This window comes from Bicyclus anynana, chromosome 15, assembly GCF_947172395.1.
Source record: "Bicyclus anynana chromosome 15, ilBicAnyn1.1, whole genome shotgun sequence".
Lineage (NCBI taxonomy): Eukaryota > Metazoa > Arthropoda > Insecta > Lepidoptera > Nymphalidae > Bicyclus > Bicyclus anynana.
The window spans coordinates 10,782,770-10,799,043 of NC_069097.1; positions in this window are offsets into that span (position 1 = coordinate 10,782,770).

Sequence of the window (16,274 nt, forward strand, 5' to 3'; positions counted from 1 at the left end):
ACTTTCAGACTGTTGGTTAAAAAGGAATAAATCAGTCTAACTCGAAAAAAACGTAATATAAGAATCACTAAATTATATAAATAATAATTTCAATTTGTACTATCGATTTTTGTTTTCTTGTATGCTTATTTTGAATCACAAATTGGAACAGGATGAATGAAGTGGCGTAACTATCGATTTTTTTAAAAATAGCTATGCTTTTTTTTTAATCTAACTCATCAGAATATTCAAACCAAATAATACCTTCTTACTATAATTTTTAAAGTAATATAGTCATGATAAAACTGCAATATTTTAAAATTATAAATTTTTAATATGTGGACCCACTTTTATGCAAAAAATACAAATATGCCTACTATCGGTAATTTCTAAGGATAATGAAACGTAATCTTATCCTAATTTGTTATATTTATTTGTCGTTTTTTTTTTTAAATTTAACAATGTTAATGAAATACAAAACATAACAAATAACAGCATTGTACTAAATACCAAAATAATGTATTAAAAAACAATATATTATAATATATTGATTACAAGGAGCAGCCGTAAATGTTTCTTGAAAAAATATATTAAAAGAAAAATATCTTAACCAAGTACTTCAGATGAACGTGAGTATCTGTGGAGTTTGCGGACAATGATGAAGCACCTATTAAAGATATTGACGTGCAAAAAGCGAATATATTTTCAAAGTATACCGCTGACAAATTAGCTGTCAGGTTAGGGATAATTTCGCCGTGACAATTTGTAGATTGATTAATGTACTCGGACAACGTCATTAATCTTAACAACAGAGAGCCTGTACGAACGATAACCCTACCAAATACATGTTCGTAGCACAAAATATTTATTTTCCATCCCACTTGCTCGAAAAATTCCTTTTCTAAGCGAATTCAGCTAGCAGCTTTTATTATCTACTGATCTGGGCGAGTAAGTAATTCGAATTTAGAACGTGAAGGGTAGTAAATACTGCAAAGTGTGCGTGTCTACGCAACTTTATAGTCTCATAATGTTGAATTTCGCTCCTATTGGTTCAGCACGACGATTTTTATCAGTAACGGCGTAATTAACGCGTTATTAGCCAAAACGCTGAATCTGCTCAGATACTGGTTTCACTAAGCCTACCAAACGTTTTAGGTATTACCTTTTGCGTTTCTAGTTCATTAATTAATACAAAAATTATTTATCAGCATAATACCTTATATTATATGTAATATAAGGTGGCATTTATTTTCTAAAAGCGCTCGGATAGTCGGATCCGGGCAGCATTTTTAGAATTGATTACTATCAAGTTGTTTTTCGTGAGTATACAAGTAACTTCATCTTCAAGAGACGCTCAACTTTTATTTATATGAAAATTCTTGATTCTGGTAGCTAACAGGGTTACTAGTTTGTTTTTTTCTAAGAGTAACAGACAGAGCCAGCGCCATGTAGAATCTATAATACGAATTCTGTACATTCTGTACATTGAAGATATTATGAAAATTTTTGTTGGGGGCATTATATAATCTATACTGAAGCTAAAAATATTCACTTGGCACGGTTTAACACTATAATACGTAAAAGGTTATAGGATACTTTTTATTGCGAAAATTAAATAAAAAGGGGGTGAAATAGAGGTTGAAAGTTTGTATGGAGAGTCCTTCATTTTTAGAGTTACAGTTTTAAAAATTAGTTCATAAATCATAAAAAAAATACGAAAGACAATGGGATTCAAAAATTTTTAAAAATCAAACTCGAAAGTGGTAAAATAGGGCTTGAAAGTTTACATTGATTTCCACGCGGACGAAATCGCGGGTGTCCGCTAGTAGGTAAATAAGAAACGATCTCGATAACGCCAGCTTTAAAAACAAAAATAGTTGCATCACAATATTTAGATGCGACAGACATACACTTCAAACAACCAGCTTTTAGTGTATTTAAAAGGTTAACCATAAAAATCCAAGGTAATATAGTACAAAGCTCTATAAAAAATTAATAAAACCTCGATATATTTTATTAAAGCTCAGGTGCTGTTAGCGGGAAGAATACTAAACTCTTTGCAAGTGTTTAGACGATATGGCCGCCTCAGATCATTGGTATTCATGCGGCCAAGAGTCGGGCAAGCTTGCTACACTTTATTTGCATTATTGGTTTTTATAGACCGCAATGCACTAAATAAAAGATGGACTGTGATAATAATAATTTACTTAATGTTGTATTATATTATCATCATCATTATCGGAAGTAACGGAACGCTAAATCGCTTGGCGGTATGTCTTTGTCGGTAGGGTGGTAACTAGCCACGACCAAAACTTCTCACAAGCCAGATCTGGAGCAATTAAGAAAACCTCAATCGGTCCAGCCGGGGATCGAACCCAGGACCTTTTTCTGCCCATACCTCTGACTGACCTCATTAGATCTAAGTCCCATATCCCTACTCCTAAAAGCCTCAATAGCTCAACGGTAAAGCGGTCAGACTCATTCCCGGGTGGTTGGACTATTGTCATACCCACTCCTAATACAGTCTTTCCTGATTAGTTGGGGTATGGGAATGGGAAAATTAAAATAAAAGATACAGCAAATATTATTTCCAATAAAGAAAAAAGAACGGAGGCCTGTCTCTGAAGAGAGTATGTGGGGTGGCTAATAAAAATAATAATGATAATATGAAAAACTAGCTGATGCTGTTGCCGTTTCCGTAGGAATAGCCTTCTTCGATAAATGGGCTATCTAACACTGAAAGAATTTTTCGAATCGGACTAGTAGTGCCTGAGATTAGCGCGTTGAAACAAAACCAAACTCTTCAGCCTTATAATAAGTCAAAGTCAAAGTCAAAATTCATTTATTTCAAATAGGCTTAGTTTACAAGCTCTTTCGAAACGCCAGGTAATAATATTAAACTTAAGACAATGGTTCGAAAACTTAAAATTAAAGTTACGAGGGTTTCAAACGCGCCTTGGTCCGAGAAGGGCCCACAACAAACTCAGCCAAGGTTTATTTTTTTCATTCACCATCACCATTTTACAAACTTATTTAAAACTAAGCACACAGTCGTATAATACAGTTTAACACCAAGCTTTTTTATCATTTACATAGTCATTAACACTATAATAAGACTTTACTAAAAGCTTGCCTTTAATAAACACTTTGAACTTTTTGAGTGACATTCTAGTGGCTTCATGTGGTAGTTATAAAAACGTATGCAATTGGCCTTAAAAGAATTAATTTTTATTTCAGACATGAATGTTATTACAATCACACCTTCTTTTAAAATTGTCTATGTTTTTATGTATATATACTAAATTCTCATATAGGTATATATAATATATATATATATATATATATATATATATTGACTATGCACACTCATTGCTTTAATTTCTTTAAATTTTTCTCTTAACGACTCTCTAGGCCCTCTCTTTATATATCGCACGAATAGCTCTTATTATTAATACTAGCTGACGCCGCGCAGTTTCACCCACGTGGTTCCCGTTCCCGTAGGAATACAGGGATAATATATAGCCTATAGCCTTCCTCGATATATGGGCTATCTAACACTGAAAGAATTTTGCAAATCGAGCTAGTAGTTCCAGAGATTAGCGCGTTCAGTCAAACAAACAAACTCTTCAGCTTTATTATATTAGTATAGATAACACTTTCATCGAACGCCGCGATTACCTAATCATCAAAATGGCGGCGGATCAATTGTGCCCGATAGGTTCAATTTCCATTGATTCCAGCAGAAGTATCTAAGCGAGGTGATATTTCCACTTGCAAACAACAAGTTTACCGCAATTAAAAAAGTGTATTTTCCTTTGTGAAAACTGTGACCCAAACTGAGCATCGCATGGAATGGGATTACATGAAAGTTTTAAAAAAATTCCACGTTCATCGGACGTTGCAAGCTATTTTAATTAACAAAAAGTAAAAATTGAATTCCACACATGATCATAAACCTTGTACACGTCAACTGACTATGTCTCAGTTACTTGTTTTATTTTTGTTTTGTTTTATTTTTGTATTGTTACTGAAATTTAAAGTGAAGGTATTTTAATTTGATATATGTACAGCTTTCTAGTTTTAGAAGCGTTAGCGAATTTAAAAAGAGAATGGACGTACCACTTGGCTAGGGGGGCAGGTATATTATATTTTCGTAAGACAGTTTGGTTTTCGATGTAGAAGTAAGATAAAAATACCACAGTTGTGTTAGTATCTAATGTCAACACATCAGCTGGCCTATTCACTAATTTTGTCTTTATCAACAACACTAAAATAAACACCAAATCAGCTGAGAAATATCATCTACCTACGTCGAAAGGTTGTCAATAGCCACCGGATGACATTTTGTTACATAAAATCTCAATTTCGTAAATGTTAACTAACGTAAGTGAAAGTTAGTGAATTACCCTGCTGCTGAAACGCATTGTTAAATTGCTATTGAAAGGGGGAAGGCTCAGCAACCACTCACAGACGGACAGGTCTAATCTTGTATACTGATTTAGAGATAAGAGTAAGTAAATATTTAAAATAGCTTATGTACCTACACAACTTAGATTAATATTGACTACATTTGACAATATTAAACATAAATGAGTATAGAAAAGGAGATTCGAGATTGGCAACGGTTTGTTCACTTTGTCGAAGGACGTGCAAGATCACGAGCAATCTCACTTTAATCTAAACTTTTTCTAATAAAAACCTAAAGCACAATCTCCAATAGAGCAAGATTATCACGGCAAGTTTTTTACAGTATACTTTAACTAATAAACAGTGGCTTATATATACGTTATATATATAAGCGCACGTGGTTGATACTGCAAAAAACCATTTATACTAATAATGCAAAAAAATTGCAAGTCATTCCCGTGTAAACGTAGCCTAAGTTTCCATAATTGTAATGTGTAAAGTGTTTGTTTTTATTTAGAAAAAGTGCAGAGCTTTGACTATGCACGGTACGACATTCTAAAATATATTCCAACATAATTTTTCTAGCTTCATTTTTAAAGACCAACTGCAAAATATTAACGTGAATGATATCCGGAGATTGATCTCTAGCGGATTTCCCAAAGTGGATAACTTGTTTCAATTTGGGTGTTCCTGAGAGAGTGGCCACAGATCTAGCGTTTTTATCAAAATTTAATTCTAATATTATGAATAACGAATACGGATGTAAGTTTGTTTGTTTATAACTGAATTATACAAAAAAAATCTCACAAGTTCCGCGGGTAAAATATCTTAATTAATTTCGCAAATATGAGCTAATTATAACCTATTTGGTTTAACTAAAAAATAAAATAAAAACTCCAAATGATTTAGTGAAAATTGTCATTATTCTCAGTAGCCGATCGCAGCTACTCGTATAAGAAGATTTTTTATCGGGGACGGGACCCACAATGTAAATGCAAACAAAATGTGCTATTTGCAATTTGCGGTTAGCGGTATTTTCGCAAACATACGGAAACCTACGGAAAGATACCATTTTAAATGAAAAATAGGTAAATGTTTTAAATGCTTTTGCCTTTTATATTGTGCCCGCTAGTTCCATGGCCGTACAAAATCAAGCTTTTGTTTCATATTTCCTCTTCCGTTCGCTCGCACACGGTGATATCGGAACACGTGCAGCGAGCCGAACAACAGGATCTGACAAGGACACGCTGTATTAGTTCTTTTAATATCTGTTTGGAGTATATTCTCTTGCGCTATTGCTTTTGTTTCATAAGCGGGTGCAGGAATGTAAAGTAGGACGAACGATTACTGTTCCGGTTATCCCACTTCTGATATCGAAGGACTGAATAGGTATGGGTCAGCTATGGTGGAATCTTAGAAATAATATTTGCCAGTAAATAGCAAAACAATTAACAATAACAATTAATTAATAATAATAAATTATGGAAACGCGGTAAGTTTTATGCCATGAGCCCGTTCGTAGTATTATAGTAATCAAAGTTCCAAATATTCGTTAACAAATTTTTAATTTGATTGATGGCTAGTGTCCGGTGATAGTGAAAGATTGCATGTGAATGAAATGCTTATGTTGAGATGGATGTGTGGTGTGACAAGATTAGATAAAATAAAGAATGAGTATTTAAGAGGAAGTCTGTAAATGGCGCCAGTGACAGAAAAATCGAGGAGTAAAAGAAGATACAGCTGGAGTGTGTGAAAGAGGACATGTGTGAATGATGAGTTGACAAGTAACAGAGACGAATGGAAAAGATTGGCATATTTTTCCTAAGTGGTATAAGGGAAAGGAGATGATGGAAGTGACCGGTGACTACGCTCTCTGAGATAGCAACATCATATCGGAACGGTGTATTTTTTAGACAGCGTATCCTTGCCAGTAAGGCCATTGTCAAAGTTTAGTCAATTTTGATTTAAGTCTCGTTGGTTAGTTTTAATTTTTTGTGTCTTTACTAGATTAGATAAGAAGCTAAAATTCTGAATGCAGACCCTTTTTTCTAATTTCTAAATAACGAACCTTCTTTTCTCTTTTGTCACAGTTCATTTCGAATAGCAAACAAAAGTACTCTTAGGCTAAGTGCCAAAATCGTTACACAAATATCGGTTAATGCGTAATTTTTAAACTTCTTTTTGTTTGTACGAATACAAGAAGAAGAAGAAGAAGAAGAAGAAATATACTTTATTGTACATTAAAAACAAAAATAAACAATAACTTATAATAACACTTAGAAACTAATGTACAAATGGCGGTCTTATCGCTAAAGAGCGATCTCTTCCAGACAACCACTGTGGAAGAGAAAAAAAAACGTAAGCACCGATTCGGGTATACGCACACAAAAAATAAGAAAAGTTAAGTAATTTAAATACATAAATATTAAGCAATAATACATAATAATAATACATAGACTATACTTAACTACATCATACATATATACAAAGAAATACATATATACATACATACATACATACATACATACATACACACATACATACATACATACATGAAAACCTGCAAAACATAAAAACAAGACGGCATCTAAGGGAAGACAAAAGAAAAATAAATAAACAAAATAATTCAAAAATAATAATAAATAAACATACACATACAAGCGTAATTTGGATTAATAAGTTAAATTAAAAGATCAGGGAGGAAAAAAGTGCATGTTTACCAGCCGTTTGAAAGAGGTTAGAGATTGGGCACGCCGAGTGTCTAAGGGCAATGAATTCCAGAGCCGAGCAGCTTTAACAGAAAAGGATTTAGAATAGAAGGAAGTATTATGGGAAGGAATTTTTAAGATTAGGTTGTCTTCAGAGCGAAGGGAGCGACAGTGAGTATCACTTAGAAAGCTAAAACGCTCTTTTAAATAAATCGGAGTCGTAGGATTAAACAGGACATTATACAAAAAAGACAGAATGTGAGTATTCCTGCGAAGGCGGATCGAGGGCCACTTGAGTTTTTCGCGAAATTCGGAAACATGGTCATATTTGCGAAGTCCAAATATGAATCTTATACAAACATTCTGAATGCGCTCAAGTTTATCCAGTAATTCTTCACTCAAATTTAGATAACAAGTGTCCGCGTAATCGAGAATTGGTAACAGGAGAGATTGTGCAAGCGCAATTTTAGTAGATAAAGGAAGGAAGTTTCGTAACCTACGAAGTGACCCCACGGATGCAAACACCTTCCCACTTACTCTGCTTACCTGAGGGGCCCAAGTGAAATACTTGTCAAAAGTAACTCCGAGATTTTTAACCGTGTCACTAAATGGCACACGCGTTCCATCAAAGATTACGTATGGAATATTATCCCAGTCAATACGTGCAACCAAACTGTGACTGCCTATAATAATAACTTGGGTTTTAGACGGATTGACTTTAAGGCCATAAGCCTTACTCCATTGCACTATACAATCTAAATCTTTATTTATGGCATCTATTGCATTGGGTAAATCAGCCAGTTTGGACTGAGCATATATTTGGAGATCATCTGCATACAGGTGATAGAGCGAGGTAAGTTGAAGAGTAATAGAACTTATAAAAAGAGAAAAAAGAAGAGGAGACAACACGCCACCTTGCGGTACGCCGGCAGAAATTGTGCACCAATCAGACACAGAGTCATTGACTCGCACACGCTGCCGACGTCCGAACAAGTAACTATGAAACCAGTCAATCACATTAGGAGATATGTTGAGAGAAGCTAGTTTGGCTAGTAGAAGTTCGAAATCGACATTATTAAATGCATTGCTGAAATCTAGTAAGGCCAACACTGTGACACACTGATTGTCCATATTAAAACGAATATCTTCGGTAATTTTTACTAATGCAGTAGTCGTACTATGACCAGTGCGGAAACCAGATTGAAAAGGATTTAAAAGATTCTGTCGGGTTAGGAAAAGGCTTAATTGACGATGGACTAAACGCTCAAAAACTTTCGAAAGGAATGGGAGGATGGAAATAGGCCTATAGTCAGAAAAGCAGGAAGGATTTAATTTTTTGGGTAGTGGAATGACTTGAGCATCCTTCCAAGAGGAAGGAAAACTCCCGGAAGACATGGAGAAATTGAATAAGGATTTAATTATTGGAGCTAGTAGGTTAATGAGAGGAATAATCATCTTCCGACTAATGCAGTCAGTACCAATAGCATCAGAGTTGACCTCACGAATACTTCTCTCAACATCACTATCAGTGACTTGACAGAAAATAAAAGCAGGATCATCAGAAGTGGGTAAAGCTAGTAAATTATTTTTAGTAGTAAGTTTAGTGGCGTCATCAATGACGCAAGTAGAGGAAAAGTGGCTATTAAGCTGATTTAAATTTATGTTGAAGGAGCTATTATTTTGACGCGCTTTCCCAACTCCTAGAGACTTAAGAAATGTCCACACTCGACCTGAATCTTCTTCTTCGAGTATGGATTTGTGGATATGGCGTCGTTGCATGTCTCTACACAACCTGTTGCAGCGACAAGTACAAGATGTTGATATAAGGGGTTGGCGTAATTTTTAATCTGTAGCGATTGTTGGTACTATCACTAAAATTTACGCGATATGTATATAATATATGCTGTGTGTTATAAGTATGCTAAGTTTTGAGAGGGCGTAGGTTCGAATCCAGACCGGACCTTCAACTTTTTACGTGCATTTTAAGAAATTAAATATTACGTGTCTTAAACGGTAAAGCAAAAAAAAAACGTGAGGAAACCTACACACCTGAAAATATTCTTAATTCTCTATGTGTGGAAGTCTGCCATTCCACATTGGGCCAGCGTGGTGGACTATTTGCCTAACCCCTCTCATTCTGAGAGATGACTCGTGCTCAACGTGAGCTGAATATGGCTTGATAATATTGATTATAATGATGATTAAGTTTTGTTATTGACATTTTATTTAATTTTCATAAGAATTAAATAACTTTAAACATCTTTTTTTATATTTTTGTTACTTGGACTACACTTTAATTGTAAAGTTCTGCTGTTAGCGGAACGGTATTTGAGTTAGTAGATAAAGTTTAGTAAGAGTTTCGTCGATGTCTTCGCAAATCCCAGATCTTATAATGGAACCATCCGTCTGCCTGTCTGGAGCAGACTATTAAATAATTTCAAACTGATTTTGATGGGATTTTCATAATTAATTATAAAATGGATGACCTTATAGAGAGAGGAACGACTTCCTCTAAAAGCTTGGTTAGAAAACGTTTTTACGTTCCTATTAAATAACTTTTAACCCTCGGCGTAAAAAGAATGTGTAGTTATATAATATTGGAGTGACGAGTCAGTGTCTCTCATCACGGCTTCTAAACGAATGTACCGATTATCACGCGGTTTTATATTTGATAGCTAATACGACAGTTGTGGATTTTCATCCTCCTCCTAACAAGTTAGCCCTTTCTATCTTAGATTACATCATCACTTACCTACAATCAGGTGAGATTGTAGTCAAGGGCTAACTTGTACAGAATTAAAAAAAATATAGTTTTGTACTTTGTCTTATTCTGATTTTAAGCTTTACTGTTACTGTAAAATTTTATTAAAACCCTTTTAGTCAGTAACTAACTGTTTTTTACTTTTGTATATTATTGTTGTATGTTATTTCTGGATCTATCACCAAGAACCGTATGAAAATCCGTTCAGTATTCACCGATATACTCGTAAGCTCCGTTAATATATTAGAAATTTTATTTATGATAGGTTCTGACTCTCGATTTCTATTTATATTTCTTTTATATTGCTACTTTTCTTTAAAAAAAAGCAAAATACTGTCGCAATAGAAAATATAAAGTAATATTAAGAATGCGACTGCAAATATGTTAATGTTCGTGGCACTGCACGACTGGAATCGACGCTGCGGTTTAAATATGAAGTGGGGTTATTCTATAGACGAACATCCTTGCATCGTTAACGCAACGATGCATTGTTTAATTAAATTATTAGAGCAAGCGTGTAATTGCTAGACTTCAGTGTACTTTGAAAAGGAAAAGTTCTGTATTTATAGGCTGAACCAGTACTAGAACCTAGTATGTTATGTTACAAAGTCATAAAGGTCAACCACTAAATCAATGAGGCATGTCTTGGAAGAAAAAACGCTATATTTTAATGTGAGACTTGAGGGCGTAGGTTCGAATCTGGTCTGGGGCATGCACCTCCAACTTTTCAGTTATGTGTATTCTATGAAATTATACATCACGTGTCTCAAACAGTGAAGGAAAACCATCGTGAAGAAACCTAAGAATTCTCTTCTCTACGTGTGTGAAGTCTGCCAATCCTCATTTGGCCAGTACGGTAGACTAACCTAACCCCTCTCATTCTGAGAGAAGACTCGTGCTCAACAGTGAGCCGAATATGGGTTATTGTGATGATGATGATGATATTTTATTACCAGACCCAAGAACTGGAACTCAGTACCTAATTGTCCGACTGAACATAGGCAAAGTCAATAAATAAATATTAACAATATTTAGATTATAGTAATCGTCTAACCCAAAGCGAACTCAACATCGGATGTTAAAGCAAACTTAGAGAATATGGAATGACATATTATATTGCAATACAAAATAGAGTCAAGATTCCAGATATTCAGATGGTATCTGAATAATACAGCACACATTGTGTAACAGATGTGAACAAGCTTTGAAATATCTTCCATAAACTAGCGACGTGCCCCTGCTTAGCACACATTTATAAATTACTAGCTAACGACGCGCGGTTTCACCCGCGTGGTTTCCGTTTCCGTAGGAATACGAGGTCAATATAGCCCATAGCCTTCCTTGATAAATAAGCTATCTAAAAAAGAAAAAATTTTTCAAATCGTATCCTGAGATTAGCGCGTTCAATCAACCAAACAAACAATCAAACTCTTCAGCTTTATAATATTAGTATAGATAATTTAATACTTGATAATGTTATATACAAAACAAAAGAAAAAACTGTAATACCATTTCGCATTAAAAAAACGAGTTTCTGTTTGAGCCAGTCTGCATATGTACCTACAAGGTGTGAGTATGTAATTATGTATACCTACTTGCATATTTAGCATTTGCAGCTTGTAGCCATGTTGCACATCGATTCTCTTTCTACAAACGCTAACGATTCGAAATCTAAAAAAATGTATGGGAATGACAGATCCGATCGATAACCTGATCTAGTGACCTGTCGATAACGATTGCCAATCCCATACATTTTTTAATTTTCGAAGCGTTTGTAGAAAGAGAATCGACGTTTCTAATGGCTATACATTACCCATGGTCCATACCAGATCTCCATTTTCACGATCTTAAGGGATTACATCTTGTCCCGTCAACCCTTCCACCTTTGGTATTCTCAACCTCTGAAAGAGCGGTTAAGGAATTTCGAACTTCATTCAGATTTAGTAGGATTTAAATGCGACAAGCGAAACCTTGTACAGGGTCTGTGATCCTACTACGAGGCTGTTGGGGCTCTTAACGATCAAGTATGACTATCTCAGTAGACTCTTGGAATACGAAGGATCCAATTGGAGGTACCATATGACTGACCCCATGAAAATTAATATAATAACTTGGAGCAATAATTATTTTTCCTTTTCCAAAAATACTCCTGCTTCCCTGGCATTTATGCAATCTTGCTAAAACCCATGTGGCGTCAAATTAATTTGTCAAAAGTTTGCGGCGTTGCGGTTAGGCTGTGAAATTGCCCGCCCGAACTTTAATTACCAACAAATAATGATCAACGTACCTTTCGACATAATTACTTTCGTATAATTATTTACACTTTAAATTATTTAACAAAGCTTAAATACAAACAGTAATACAAAACAGTAAAGCTTTGACTTATGTTCAATTACTTTTTCCCTATCATTACCTTGAAACTTACCCTACCCCTACCACACCCTTAAGCTTATCTATACCCTACCCTACCCTACCCGTACCCTACTATCATTATCATCATCATTATTAGCCGATGAACGTCCACTGCTGGACGTAGGCCTCTTGCATGGACTTCCAAACAAAACGGTCTCGAGCCGCCAGCATCCAGCGGCTCCCTGCAACCCGCTTGATGTCTTCGGTCCACCTATTTGGGGGTTGACCAACACTGCGCTCTCCGTTGCGGGGTCGCCATTCCAACACCTTGGGACCCCCAACGTCCATCGGCTCTTCGAACTATGTTGCCTGCCCTTTGCCACTTCAGCTTCGCGACTCGCTGAGCTACGTCAGTGACTTTGATACGTATGCGGATCTCCTCATTTCTACTAAATATGCAAAAATAATGAAAATGAATGCATGAATTCGGTATTTATTTAACAAAAAGTGTAGGCGAGACCTAAACTTTGTGCCATTTTATACTTAAGAAGGCTTTAAACTGACGGTTTTAAAGCTACAAATGTCATTTAGTTTAATACCCTCTTTAAGCCTTGAAGGCAGTCAAATCGGAATGACGGGCCGTTATCTTGGCGTAACGTTCAGCGTATCTGTGTTTTTCTTATTCCTACCCGCACTTTGTGACCACATTAATCTTCAAGCCTTATAAAGCAAAAATTGCGGGAATTGTCTTATTATATGCTGGCGATTCTTAGCTGTTCGGCTTAATAATAGGCATAAAAAATGCAGTGTTTGTCTGTGATTTTATGATAGTTATATATAAGATATTAAACACATTTGTCTCTCTGTTTGTCCGGGTCCAATCTTTGGAACAGAATGACCGATTTTAATGGGACTTTCACTGGATGATAGAGAAGGTTATTGAGCAACATAATAATATAGCCTTTTTGTCCCGGAAATATCCATTGTTAAAACTTCATTCTTCGCTACTGGGTAGTATTCGTAGTAGTACAGTAGGTAAGCGACTTGAGTGATATAAATTACACCATAAAGATAAAGAAAGCATGCATTTTAATGTAGTTATTCATGAAGATGGTCAGATATAAACTTTATAGGCCCTAAACAATGACCTGGTTAATGGAGACCGTGCTGGATTTATGGCTGACTGTCACCACTATGATTCGAGTAAGAGTGAAGCCAGCCGGTGCGGTGCAGCATCGCGGTGCTTTTGTTTTTTCTTTCTTTCTTCTTTCTTTCTTTCTTTTTTCTTTCTTTCTTTTACCGTGTTGCTGTAAACACGGTGTGCGGCACGTCGCACCGTGTGGCATATATACCTAAATGCGAAAGTTCATTCATCACGAAATTTCGAAAACCGCTTGATGTACCAAGATAAAATTTGCCAGGGAAGTAGTCTTTAGTTAGGTTAGGCTAAGAACGGATTTTGCGACACGGCCGGATTAAGGAGGTCTAAAGGCTCTCGCAAGTTTGAATGAAAGTCCTTCATTTTGTATGCTACAAACTTGAAATTTGGCAGATAGGTAGTTAACAGTTAGTAATAATTTGCTGTAAATGGGTTGTGTTGTAGAAAGTTTACACCGATTTTTTTCGTGGATGAAGTCGCGGGCGTCCGCTAGTCATTGATATTATAGAGATAGAGGTGAATTCGAAACTCGCACTTGCGAGTTATAAAAGTATGGTTCAGAATAGCTGTAGCGCTATTCTATAACGTTGTTCTTATATCTCGCAAGAGCGAGTTTAGAATTCACCTTTATCTCTCTCTAACACGATACTATAGACTAGAAAGATAGATGTGATTTTGAAACTCGCACTTGCGAGATAAACAAAACATAGTTACAGAATAGCACTGCAGTAGTGAAATAATAAAGCTTGTTAATGATTGTGTTCATAGAGTTTCCAATAGCACTATCCAACAGTCAATTAGGCTAATAGCACACAACAAAACAGTAAATTATATAATGGCTAAAGATAATTATTTAAACGTGAACACACGCCACAATACATTGTTCGGCTTACACATTTGGTTGCGTTAAGCCGGAGGCTCTATAGAGACAATAGCGGTATTTGCCGTTTTCCACATTTAACATAACAGCAGTGCAGAATTTAAATGCAGTTTTTGGTAATAATACTTCATATCAAATTGTAGTACAAAATAAATTCGGTATCGTGTTGTTTTATGTAGGTACTCGTACCTATATTATTTATGTACCCTTTGAGGAAAGAACCACAGGTTGTCGACCCCTTTTTTTAACATGGGGAAATCCTCATGGATACCTTCTCGCCACGGGGAGGCAAGAAGGTTGTAGACCCCTGTTCTAACCCTAAACTGAACGTATCTTATGTCATATTAGCCACTCACACTAGTTAATATGCATGACATCATGCCGATCGCGACAAACACACGATCAGTTTTATCCGACGTAAAGCCGTTAGCGTGGCATGTGGGCTTTTCGGATGGTGGGTGGCTAGCATTATGGGTACTAAGTCTGATAAACATTTTTCTAGGTGATGGAATAACTGGGTAGACCACAGAACAGTGAATAAACTTTAAGTTTTTATTAAATGACACAGGTCAAACCTATAACAAAAACTAGCTGACGCCGCACGGTTTCACCCGCGTGGTTCCCGTTCCCGTAGGAATATGAGGATAATATATAGCTTATAGCCTTTCTCGATAAATGGGCTATCTAACACTGAAATAATTTTTCAAATCGGACCAGTAGTTCCTGAGATTAGCGCGTTCAATCAAACAAACAAACTCTTCGTCATCAACCCATATTCGGCTCACTGCTGAGCTCGAGTCTCCTCTCAGAATGAGAGGGGTTAGGCCAATAGTCTACCACGCTGGCCCAATGCGGATTGGCAGACTTCACACACGCAGAGAATTAAGATAATTCTCTGGTATGCAGGTTTCCCCACGATGTTTTCCTTCACCGATTGAGACACATGATATTCAATTTCTTAAAATGCACACAACTGAAAAGTTGGAGGTGCATGCCCCGGACCGGATTCGAACCCACACCCTCCGGAATCGGAGGCAGAGGTCATATCCACTGGGCTATCACGGCTCTTCAGCTTTATAATATTAGTATAGATACGAGTCGATATACGTAGCTGAAAATTGGTATCAATATAAATTACGCTTCATAAATGAATACCTACATTATGTTACAACAAATTAACCATTATCAGGCGGTAAAATGTTGTATAATATACAAAAACTCGTTGAAAATTTTGGTAAAAGTGCTGTTGAAATTTGAAATTCCGCAGATGAGACCGACGTAGATACAAAGGCTTATCGCAGCGGAATATAGTTTGTCACAGTTTCCGCGCCGCGTCCGCTGCACAATGGGCCGGCAAACAATTAAGCATTGTAAGGGAGGACGCGTGTCGATAGACTTTGTGATAGTTTTGCAGACAGATTTTGTATGTGAATATAAAGTGCACGTGCAAAGGAGATGGTCCATTTCAGGTCCACTCTTATACCCCTTATCATTAAAATTTTAAAAATCCAGGGTATTTGTTAAAATCTAAATAAGTGAATAAATCTAACTAAAAAAAAAAAAATTAAAACCCAAGTTTTTAAATTAAATCAAGATGGCGCCCTTATAGAAACTATGACATGACAATTGACATCAAACGTCAAAACGACTACTGCGTTGAAAACGTCATCATTCCGCCATTGTTACCTTAATAGTGTTGCATATCTAGGGAGAGAATAAATATTATTTCGAAAGAATTAAAGTAAATTCGTAGATTTGTACGATCGAAAGTATTAAAAAACAAATTTTCCTTAATTTCCGCCAGGGTACAATGACTGATCCTGGAATCCATACAATTTTGGACCATCTCCTTTGGCTTTATAACTTAGGCCTGAAACAGCGGTCTTCCGAGACACGGCTTATATCAGTCCACCGACCGACCAACAAACATTGTGCGCTAAGATTGTGAAACGGTGATAATGAAAAGGAAACTTGGCTGTGTTTGTTGTGACTTTTTCTTTGATTAAAACTTGGAAACCTGGTTACTTT